The following is a 13,073-nucleotide window of genomic DNA, read 5'->3' on the forward strand; positions in this document are numbered from 1 at the left end:
TTCTACACATCTCGCTCTCATAATATACCTACCTACCTACCTACATCGCAACCCAGTCAACCCAGAGAACTCTAATTTCATTATCATGGGGGTCTCTTGGGTCAGGGACACACTACCGTGGTTAAAGAGAGGATATTCTATGCCAGCGAGTATACTATCTATCTATCTAATTAACTAACAATCTATTTGACATCTTTCACACCTTTATCTATCTGTCATAACTTTGATCGGATCTAAATATTCAAATGTATAGTTAATAAGTTTTCATAGAATAAAAAAGATATTTTTATATTTAATTGTCATTTATGTATTATTTAATTGATCGCTCGTATGTATTTAATTGATTATCTTATTTTTATTAATACCTATTGGCTTATCTCATATCATATTATAAGTGTCTGTTATTTCAAGAAAAAAATTATATATCCTATGCATCCTAATCGATAGATATTTTATAGATAAGAAATAAAATATTGAATCTACGTAGACCGTACAATTTTATCTTAAGTTTCTTCCGTTAGATTTTTATTTTCTTTCTTGCAATCTTTGTTCGCAACGATTAAACGATTAAATAATACAATAGTCCGCGTCTCGTTTAGTCGTCTCGTATGTATATCTCACAATTTTCTATATGTACCAAACCATGTGTTTTCTCTGGAAAATGAGAGAAGAAAAAAAGGATGCATCCCGATCGACTCGTTATCAAAGTCAAACTCTATTAGGGATGCTTCGCCGACGTCCAATCTATAAATAAATACCTCTGTTCTTGTACCACCGAACGAACGAAATGGGTATCAGTAGAAGGAAGGGACTTAATGTAAAATCGTAGATTCAGAGATCCCTCTCACAGCGATCCCGTGAATAATCTGTGTACTTACGGTTACAATTAGCGAGCGAATTGAACCTGACTATTCAAATTGCTCTTGTGCCGTCTGATGAGAAGAGGCAAATCTAATGGCCGGCATGTATAAACGCGTTGCATCATTTCTACGGATTAAATGTTACGATCTAAGAAAGCGAATGTCTATTTATGTACATACATATATACATATACACACACACACATATATATACTTATATTTTCCATTTTCAAGACTTATAAAAAATATCCAATAAAAAAAAGAAGAAAAACGATAATTTATACTCAAAAATATCCTACATATTAGTCGATTGAAAATGATACATACATAACATTCAGTATCTACCGATTGTTGCAATCAAACATTTTTACGAGTTTATAATACCTAATTATTCGCGAGCGTTCAAGCGAAAGTTCAATACTCGATGTAAGAATTTGTAGAATACAAAGAAAAAAAAAGAATGATACGATACGTGACGCGTATACGAACGAACAACACACGTACGCGTATACTCGTAGAGTGATAAAATTAGAATAATTACTTGCAACTTTTCAAAACGTACGATTCCAAAGAACAATGGATCAAAGTTCAATTGCAAACTATAACACGAGAACTCGTCATGGATTCCATTCGTAAAATGTTATTTCTCTTTCTCTCTCTCTCTCTCTCTCTCTCTTTCTTTTTTTTTTTTCCTTAGCGAGATGGATAGAGATAGAAGAGACATTATTGAGTAGTAAAACTGCCAATTGTCTCAAAAGCTCGAAGCCACGACTACGATAATGAGGGATTAAATATTAAAGGCGCGTATTCTTTCGCGAACCACTCGCTCGATGTTTCTTTGTTTTACGGCGGTACGTGAGCAGAAAGCAAGATGGCGGCTAGCGAAGAGCAGCACCTAACACGATTAGGCCCTCCAACGCCTTCTTTTTCTCGAGTTATGCCTTCGGACGATGGTCCGAATTAACTGAGATTGGATCTGTTGTCTTTCGAAAATCATTTTCTCGCGTTTTAACATTTCTTTTCTTTTTCTTTTCCTTTTTTTTTTTTTTTTTTTAATTTTTCTCCTCTAAAAAGACTTTAAGAAGAGAAGACTCATATTTTTGTATCGACTCCATTGTACTTCTTTTTTTCTCTTTTATTTTTCTTTTATTTTATATCGGAAGAAATACACGTTTACGAAGTTGTAGCCCAAGTTGGTGATTTTGTTTGTTCTTATGATTTATTTTGTTATTATTATTATTATTATTATTATTTCTTTTTTTTTTTTTTTCTTTTTTTTTCTTTTCGTATAAGTATGGCAATCTAAATACAATTACGTTTTGATTTTATTTTCTATAAAAAGAAAAAAAGTAAATAAAAAAGAAATATACATTATGCAATTTTCTTTATCTTACGACAAATCGAATCTTTCTTCTTTTCGTTCTAGGAAAAAGAAGAAGAAGAAGAAGAAGAAGAAGAAAGAGGCTTTTAGAGTCACGTCCATGTAAAATCAACGAGCATGATCGTGGTTTCGTTGTGTCGTCGTTGTCGTCGTTGTCTCGTTTACTCGACTTAGCCACAAAAGCATCGAGATAGGATGAAGCTTCTTCTCGCGTTTCGTGAGAAAATAAAGTAAAAAGAGACGAATAGAGTAAGTATTAAGAAGTAAGAAAGGAATAAAAAAGAAACGGAGAGAAACATTTATTCGCGTTTCTCTTACTTTAGGCGCGGCATAGACGGAGAAAGAAAGAGAAAGAAAGAGAAAGAAGAAGAAGAAGAAAAAGAAAAACAGCTATTCTCATAAAGAATGCAGACTCGACAAGGATACCGACTCATTCGTATTAGGCCAACAACAACGGTGCCAAGCGCCAACGAGAAATCTTTAATATTTCAAACGTTTTTCGTGTCGACATCGATCTTCGAAAGTCGCGCCGTAGAAAGACGTGCAAAAAGAAAACAAAAAAGGAAAGAAAAGAAAAGAAAAAGATAGACAGATATGTGGGGTGAAACATGAGGTGGGAGGTGAGAGAGAGGGATGTTAGAGAGTTGCGTTAAAAAGTAAAGAAAAAAAATATATATATATTCATTATATTTTGATCAGCTTTTGATCTGATGTGAAATGTCGAACGTAAGAACTCTTCGATATTATAAATAATTTTCTATTTTTTAATTGGTAAGTATCTTTTAATTTTTTTCTCTTATTCTGTAAAATAAGCGATCCTTACGTGCGAATATTTCGATCGGTATAAATAATTGAGTTTCGGAGTTGGATCTTGATCGTCCGATATTTTCTTATAAATACTGAATACCAATCATTTATTTAAAATATTGATCAAGATTTTGCTATTTTTTGCTTTCTATTTTAATATATTAACCAATGATTAATAGCAATCGATAAAAGAGAAAAAAATACTTTGTCGTACTACGCTTTTTCTTTAAATATTTCTCGAACAGATTTTATTTTTTCCCCGTCGTTGACTGGAAAAAATATATATATATATATAAATAAATAAATAAAAACAAAAAGAGAGAAGAGAAAAGAAGAGGAAGAGAAAGAGAAAGAAAAAAGAATAAAAGATAAAAATTAATACGACTTTTTGTACGAGCACGTAGATTTTTTTTTCCTCGCGACTCCGCCACGATTGTTTATTAAACTTCCTTCTCTCTTGAAAAAAAAAAAAAAGAAAGAAAAGAAAAAAAAAGAGAAGAAAAAAAGAAAAAAAAATGTACAACGCGAGGATCGAGAGGGGTTAAAGGAGAAAGAGAAAGAGAAAGAGAAAGAGATTTAATAGCCACACGGACTAGTTGTATCCGATTATACCAAGGTAGAAGCGCAGAGACTATCAAGAAACACGCTAATGGGCATACCTAACGTGTCCTTACGATCGTGCGTTGATTTACAAATTGGCGAGAGGTAGACCACCGGTAGTAAAGTTATGTATCTCTCTCTCTCTCTCTCTCTCTCTCTCTCTCTCTCTCTCTCACTCTTTCTCTCTCTAAGCTTAAGCTAAGGTATATACCTACAAAGAGAGAACGAAGACAGAGAGAAGTCATTTCGTCTGATCGCAAGAGAGACTACAGGAATAATTAACTCCGCGATTTATTCGGGATAAATCGAGCCAAACCGTTGGTTGGTTGGTTGGTTGGCTGGTTGGTTCGTTGGTTCGTTGGTTGGCTTTCAACAAAGTAGTAGAGTATTCCGCGGATTGGTAATCGCGTTATCTTAGATGAAATATTCGAGTCGTAATGAGTACCGCATGAACTAGATATTAGATTGTGAGATCATATTAACTGATAGAGTAGATATCGTATACATATGATTGGAACGTCTAACTGAAATGTCCTAGAATCGTACCTTGATCCTTCTTTATTTTTTTATAAAAGTCTACGACAAAAAAAAAAAAGAAAGCAACAAAAGAAAAAGAGGGGATAAGATTTAAGAATCCTTCGAAATTTCTAATCTGTTATTATTAATTTCTTTTCGCTTAATGTATAACGCAACGAAACTCATTCTTAAAAAATATTCTATTATTTTCTTTTTTTCTAAATCTCCTCGTTACCAAATCAAAAGAAGGTATCTTAAAATGAAAAATAAAAAGAAGTAACAGAAGAAACGGAGGAAAAAGCGAACTTTAGTGAGATATTTTTTCGATTTAAAAAAGAAAAAGAAAAATGAAAGAAAAAGAGAGAGAGAGAAGGAGAGGGAGAAAATAATATTAAAGACCAATAAATAATTAAAACAAATGAGATCAATAATTAACGGGACAGAGAGACTGAGATAGAATGACTAAGTAAGTAATCATACTGTCCTCACGTGCTAATTCCCTTGAGAGAAGCTAAAGAAAGATATAGATAGATAGATAGATAGATAGATGATAGATAGATAGATAGATAGATAGATAAATAGACAGACAGACAGACAGATAGATAAAGAGGATCTTCTCTCTCTCTCTCTCTTTCTCTCTCTCTCAGAGGATCGAGAAATCGTCAAAGGACGATGCCTGTTATATACACGCCATTCCGGCAAAGCGCGAGGTTTGCTTCTTCCGGCGTCGACGCACGATTCCGTCTGATTGGTTTCTATCCTCTAAAGGAGAGAGATAGCTAGATAAAGAGAGAGAGAGAGAGAGAGAGAGAGAGAGAGAAGCTTACTCGCCTTACGGAACCAATACAGAAACGCGTTAGGAAGCCGAAGAGTTTAGCTCGGGCGATCTGACTCGATCCTTGGCTGACCACGTTCACCTATCCTCTACTGAGATCATACTCTCACATGTCAAACGAAGAGGAGAGAGATGGGAAGGGCAGGGCCGTCGTAATCGTGACTCTCTGGGTATCTTCTCTTTTTTTGATCTTTCTATCTTTCTCTTTCATTGTGAACGTGAAACGTGCGAGGGATACGTGAACATATGTAGTACTATGTACGTGGCTTTGAGAATAGGGCGTATACGAAGAAAGAACGAAAGAGAAATAGAGAGAGAGAGAGAGAGAGAGAGGGAGAAAGGGAGGGAAAGAGAGAGAGAGAGAAAGAAATATAGTGCATTAGAATGAGGGAGAGAAAGAAGGAGTATGCGTGTTCAGATAAAAGAAGATGGAGAAAGAATAGAACGAAGGAAAAAGAGAGAGAGAGAGAGAGAAAGAGAGAGAGAGATATATAGTACTAAGCTAGAAACTCATTACGGTTGCTCCGCCCCTGCCGTTCGACGAAGCAACGACCAATCGGATAGCACCGGATCGTAATCGCGCCTGCACGGTTTAATCTCGGCATCGCCAAGTATAGCCCTGGTGGTCTTGCCATTGCAGCCGGCATTCTAACTGCATGTGTGTGTGTGTGCGTGTGTTACCCACGTGTGTATGTATGTGTATCGTGTATTTCCGTGTCTATGTGATTTTACATAGTCGTGATCGGTAACGCGTGTTTACAGGGTCGTATCAAGTACGGAACTTTCTTCTTCGAAATGACGACGACGACGAATGTACTTAGCGAATCTTAAAACGTTTTATTTTATTTCCACGTTTACGTGGTTAATTAAAAATCGATGATACCATATCAAATGAGATATTTATCGTATTTGTTAAGCGAGTAAGTAAGTATATTAAAATTTAGAAAATATTCGTTTCCATTGCTTCTCAAATTCATAAGCTCTTCAATCATTTTCTTCATAGCATTCATTAAAATAATAATAATTATTATAACAATAAAAGTAATTATATATATATTAGATCAGATTAAATTAGATTAGATTAGATTAGTTTTGATAAAGGAAACACGAGGAGACTATAAGCATAGGTGGAAAACTGAAACTAATCGTGGAATACATTTTCGATTAGTTTCCCTTGGAAATTCTCACCCTCTCCCGACTCACATATTCGTCGGCGAAGCGCGTAATTTCGAAGGGTTGCCCAATGCGACCGGATTACTATCGTCGATTGATCGTAATGACCTATTGTTTCCCGAGGCGCGCGGCTATCGTTGCGGTGGGATTGAAAAGCAATTATCGTCATCGTAATGAAGCTTTATCGGTCGCCTTTCTGCCCTTTCACCGTATCGTAATTCTTTTTTATTTCTATGTACGAAATATGTATGTATATATAGTTATATACAATATGTGTGTGTGTGTGTGTATATATATATATATATATATGCATCGCTCGTTAATAATCGTTAAGTACAATGATCGAAACATTTTTTTTACAGAGCTTTCGCGCTTCATCGATTCGTGCTTGAAAATAAATCATCAATGCATTTTCACCTCTATGTACATATTTTTTCATGTTTCTCTACATCATTTTTTAATCATCCACAATTTCACAACATGCAATTGCGATACAAGGAACAGCGAAAAAAAAGAAAAGAGAGAAGAATGACGAACGTTCATCCCTAAGCGATAGATCGATAGTTAAGGACATAAATATAATTCTACGAGCACCCATTAGAAAAGGAAAGATCGATCGGATCGATCTGATATCATTAAATAGATTTGAAAAAACGAAGAAGAAAGAAAAAGAAAAGGAAAAAGAAAACATCTCTGGTACCTGTCTATCGTGTACAAAAAAAAAATACGAAAAAGGAAAAAAAAAAAAGGAAAAAACGAAAAGGAAAAAGAAGAAAAAAAAAAAGTAGAAAAAAGGAAACACGGAAATATGCTTTAGCGAGCTTGGCCGGCCGTTAAATGAATTTAAAGCTTGTTCCACGGATGAAATATATTCGTCGTCGTTCAAGGGGGTGTGGCGGAGTGGGAGGAAAAGCTTGTATTGTACGATACGCGCGATGGTTCATGGTTCGATTAAAAAAGAAAAAAAGAAAAAAAAGCGAGTGAGAGAGAGAGAGAGAGAGAGAGAGAGAGAGAGAGAGGGAGAACCGAAAAAAGAGTAAGAGTCAAAAAAAAAAAAACAAAAAACAAGACAAAACAGAGTGCAATGGTAGCCAGCATGCACCGGGATGAATGCAACTTTGCGAACGTCACTCATTGGCCTGCCGATATTCAGGGAAATAGCTACTTGAATAATTGAAAGTGATCGATGTTTTCAAACTCGGTGCGTTTTTTAAATCTCCCTTTCTCTCTCTCTCTCTCTCTCTCTCTCTCTCTCTCTCTCTCTCTTTCTCTTTCTCTCTCTAATGTCTTCTTTTTTTTGTTTTCATTTTTGTATCGTTTTGGTTTTTTGTTTTGTCATCGTCGTTCTAGTGTCTCCGTCGTCGTAGTTTTTTTTTTTTTATTACTATTTTTTCCACCCTTTTTTTCTTTCTTTTTTCCTCTTTCCGTTCCTTTTTTCCTTTCATTTCGCTCTTTTTTATTTACCGAGTGGAACGATTCGCGGAAAATAGACCCCGTCGAATGTGACATACGCGATAAATTCAAAACGAGTAGGAATTTATCAATTTTTTATTGGCTATCCATCGTTCTCATAGATTAAAAAGGATCTTCGATTAAAAAAACGATAACGCGCGCGGAAGGCGGATAGAAGGGGTGAGGTACGGAGGGTGGCTAGCTTGATTTATTTACTATCCATTATAATATACATATATGTATATATATAATATATATATATATACACACATATATATTCGTATCGTAGAATTATATACATTCGTAAATGTTTTAAAACACGATTAAACTCTATCTTGTTCTATGTTGTTTCTTTAACATACTCCGTATCCATTGTACGTAAGTAAGTAAGTACGTAAATACTTACTTACATACGTAAGCGGATGATCTAAGGCGAATGAAATTATTGTGTTTGCAGTAAATCCGATGATTGAAAACAGCGTTGAATTTATTATTGAAATTACTTCACGTAAGATGGCGGAAGGGGTGGGGGGTGGTTCGAACGAATACGAAACCAGACGAGACGAGACGAGACGAGACGAGTCGAGTCGAGTCGAGTCGAGAGAAGACGAGAAGAGAAGAGAAGAGAAGAGAAGAGAAAAGAAGAGAAGAGAAAAGAAGAGAGGAGGAGTGAAGAGAAGAGGAGAGAAGACAGGAGAGGAGAGTTGGAGGGGAAAGCATGAGAATGAAGGAAGGAAGTAAAGGAAGGAAAAAGATCCGAAGAAACGAAGAGAGAAAGAGAAAGAAAGAGAGACAAGAAGAAGAAGAAGAAGAGAAGAAGGAGGAGGAGGAAAAGGAAAAGGAAGAGGGGAGAGGGAAGGGAGAGGGGGAAACACTCGTACACGGTGAAATTGCCCGGTCATTAGCGATACTACGTTATTACGTTCGTCCTTTTTTGCGGCGCAGCCTCCACTCTCGCGCGCGTACAAGCACGAGCGGCCATCTTGGAATATGGGATTGAGAAAGGTGGAGGAATGGAGGAGGGAGGAAGAGGACGGTCGAAAGGGTAGGGGAAGAAGCGAGGTATCAGGGAGGGGAAAGAGAGAGAGAGAGAGAGAGAGAGAGAGAGAGAACGGTCACGTTGCACATTATCGCTGCTGCATTCTCCTCGTCCCAAAACGATAAATCAATTCGATCATTACGAATATCAATTGTTCGAGAGAGAAAGAGAAAGAGATAGATAGATAGATATAGAAAAGATCGACTTTGCCGATCTCATATCTTCGGAATACTATAATATTATAATATTATCAATCGAGTCTGATCAAAACATTCGAATCGAAAATGATTGATTCTGCATAGAAAAAATATCTTACTTCGTTCAACGTGAAACAACGGATTGTAAGTAGTTACTTAGTTACTATTTGTACTTACTTATTTACTTATTTATCTACTTACTTAGTTACTTAATTACTTACTTACTTAATTATTTACGTTTCGCGAGAGTCGATCTTATGGCGACAATGTCTGTGTTCCTTCTTTCTTTCTTTCTTTCTTTCTTTCTTTCTTTTTTTTCTTACTTTTTTTTTTTTTTTTTTTTTTTAAGAAGAAGAAAAGAGAAAGGGAAAAAAGAAACTTTTTTTTTAAATTAAAAAGAAGATACCTCCCGACGTACTTTTAAAAAGAGTAACCGTTCCTATAGCGATCGTACCTCTTCGAATTATTAGTTCTTACCTATAATCTTGGTTCTTCGCTTCTCTCCCTATCTCTATCTCTTTTCTCGCTCGCATTAAGCATCGACGGTCATTTTGTTTCGACTTTTGACCCGGCGACTCTGTAATCAAGAGTAAATCGTGTCCAGCCCTTTTTACCGAACGTTTAAAGACCGAATACGCGAGACTGCATCGAACTCTTGGCGAGACTCTCCTTGGCATTATCCATCTCTCTCTTTCTCTCTCTCTCTCTCTCTCTCTCTCTCTCTCTCCCTCTTTCCATCTCTATCTCTCTCCCTCTCTTTCTTTCTTTCTTTTCTCATCTCCTTCTCTTCTTTGTCTCCTCTCCGCATCATTTTCGTCGTCTGTCCGTACAATGCCAATTTCCCAAGACTGCCATTTGCAGCCATTAAATTGTTTTCGACCCCATCTCCAGTTGATATCGTGACTCGTGACCCTCCCTCCCACCCTCTCTCTCTCTCTCTCTCTCTCTCTCTCTCTCTCTTTCCCTCTCTCTCATCGTCTCTTTTCAAACGCAACACGCACACACGTTCAAACCTAAACGCCCCCCATGTATCCGTGTAAATACTCTTTTCTACCGATTACGGGCTTGCCACGATTAGCGGAGGACATCGAACGAAGAGACTTAAAGAACGAACCAACGAACTAACGAAAGAACGAACGATGGAACGTACAAATCGATTTTCTATAATGTCCACGTTGTTATCTTTGATTACTTCGTTATAATCGTTTCGATTCAAAGGCCATTATACAAGAAAAGAAAAAGAATGAAGGAAAAAGATATGAAGGAACAAAAAACAAGAACTCGCGATTTAACTGATTGCTCGTTGGACTGACGAATGCTTTCTTTCGAAACAATAACAATAACAATAATAATGCATATCAACGATAGTTCATGGAAATGAATCCTTTAGATGAAATTAACAAAATTATAATTCACTAGATATACACCTATCTACTTCTTTCATAATTTAATGTCAAAGTGTATCTCATTGATCCTTTCCTTAGGAAAGATGAGTATAGTCAATCAACGCATTGAACGCTCGTTGTATATATCAAAGGTGACTATAATCATCCAACTTCGAACGTTCTCTGTATATATTAAAGGTGACTATAATCAAAGAAATGTTAAACGCATTTGCTGTACTTACATGCATACCAAAGTAATTGTGACTACAATAATTCGAAGAAAATACTATTTGAATTAAAAACGTCAATAAGTGAACGTAAAATATTATATATTGATTTTCCTTCAAACACAAATTCTGGCTTCAAATTTTTATAGTTTTTCTCTCCCTCTTTCTTTCTTTTTTTTGTTTTTGTCTTTTGTTGTACGTTCTTCATATCGCACATACGCGTAGAAGAAAAAAGAAATCCTCCGTTATTCGAAAAAATGAAATATCGGATAAATAAATATTAGATAAAAATGATTTGTCGATCAAAATAAAAAATAATGAAAGAAAGTATACTCCGATTCTTCGGCCATAATAATTTTCTTCAAAAATAATTATATATAATCTAAAATATATTGACTATATAATAATTAATGATTAATTGTACGATCTCGCGATCAAGATTCTATCATTCCTGTTCGATACGTAAAAGCATCTAACGTAAAGATTAATCGAAAAGAAATATAAAAAAAGGATTCGTAAATGAATTAAATAAGTAATGTGAGAAACGTGCGACAAATTCGTATAAACGATTCGTCATTAATTTCTCCAACGTGTTCGATCCTACACGATCTAAAACATAAAAACACTCTGTCAAACTTTTCGATCAAGATTTGATAATCGCGTTCTATAATCCCATCCTAGGTGTAAAATCGTTTAACGTAAATATTAATTCGAAATAAAATATTCGACGAATATTCGAATGAATAGTATAAGAGTAATGTGCTAAACGTGCGATTAAGAGAAATAAAGATTGGTTTGCCTTTCGAATTCGCGTTTGTTCGAACACGATTATTAAAACGTGCCGGCGTCTTGTAAAACCTTTCGCGACGAAGAGAATAAGAAAGAGGAAGAAGAAAAAAGAAAGAAGAAAGAAGAAGAAGGAGTGAACGAGATGAGGGTGAGGGTGGGAGGTGAAGATGGGGAAGTGGGGGAGGAAGATGACTCGAGAAACGCGACCAGCTTCTTCTCGGTCCTTCTTGGAATCTTAAATTAAAGCGCTCTCGTTGTTTTGCGATCGGAAAAAGGGGATCCCGATCGGTAGAAGGCAACGGATCCGCTACGCCGGCGAGGACTTGAGAGCGTTCCGGTGTCGTTCGCAATCGGGGGCATAAAGTGTCCCGCATAAAGCAAAGTCCAAGCTACGAGAAGCAAGTAAGTAGACGGGATTGGGGAGAAGAGGTGGGAGTGAGGTGGGTTTAAATGGGTAGGTGAGAGTGAGGGTGACGAGTGAGGAGAGAGAGAGAGAGAAAAGAAGAGGTAGAGGGAGAGGGAAAGGACCAAACGTTGGACCGAAGTTGGGTGGAAGGTAACCAGGTACGACTCGCTAACCTATCGTGCCCCGTTCCATTTCTTTTCACTTTCGACGACGACCAAGACTTTACGACGATTTCAAAAAACAAAGAGAGAAAGAGAGAGACGAATAACATGCTCGATCTTTCATGTTTGTTCCCCCTTGTAAAACCTTAAAGCGGTTTTCCTGTTAAACGGGAGTTCCGTGCACTTTCGTACGCTTCGTCGTTATTCTTTCGTCTCTTTCTTTTCTTTTCTTTTCTTTTTTTTTTTTACACCCCTCCTCTTCTTTTTTTTTTACTTTTTCATTCGTCCCTGTTTGTTTCTTCCTTTATTTTTAACGCGACTAACGTTAACGAAATCGAAGAGATATGCGTATGATAAAATAAGTATGAAAAAAGAAATTCCTAACGGGTTTATATTATCGCGATAAAATTCTATCCGATCTTCGACGATATTCTATTATTTTCGAATTGCAATGCTCCTTTCGATTTCTATGAATTCAATTGACAAAAAACAATATGGTTAACCCTTAACAAGTTTATATATGCGCCATCTGTTACGCAATTGTCGCAAGACACGAAGCTTCCTCGTCGTACCCGCCATTTTAATTTACATTTTTCGAGTTCATTACTCTTCTTCTTTACTTTTATCTTTATGATCTTTCCTTTTGTGTACTTCTAAGGTATCAGCAATGTATTATACTAAAGTATATATATCTATGTATATATATTCCTTATTAGTATATATACCTGGTAAATGCTTAGGAATTCGTCGACTAAAAAGGCATGCTACTGATCTCTACTGATGCTACTACATACATAAATACGTTTAATAAAAAAGATCGCTCTTTCTTCTTTAAAAGGAAAATCTACTGTACGTGAACATGTAAATTTAAATGAATATTTTTTTATTTGAAAAAAAAGAAAAAAAATTGCGTAATTTTCATAATCTTACCAAAAAATGCCTCTAAAGGCACAGCCCTGAAGAATTTTAATTCAGATAAATCCAAAATGACGAGCCGGCTAACCTTTTAACATTCCACCGATAACGGACCGGATCATCCTAGCGACGTATGCTGTTGCAGCTTCCTCTTTATCTTTTATTTTATCAACTTGGCAAAATCGAGTTTATACCTCTTCAAAAATTCTATATTCTTTCACATTTTCTCTTTCAGACTTCCCTAGCCCATCGAACAGTTTAGTATCGTATTCGTTTATAGAAGAAATTAATAGCTTAGTCGTTAATTCTAACAATACTTTCTACTTTACC

Source organism: Vespula pensylvanica, chromosome 5 (assembly GCF_014466175.1).
Source record: "Vespula pensylvanica isolate Volc-1 chromosome 5, ASM1446617v1, whole genome shotgun sequence".
In the NCBI taxonomy this organism is placed as follows: Eukaryota; Metazoa; Arthropoda; class Insecta; order Hymenoptera; family Vespidae; genus Vespula; species Vespula pensylvanica.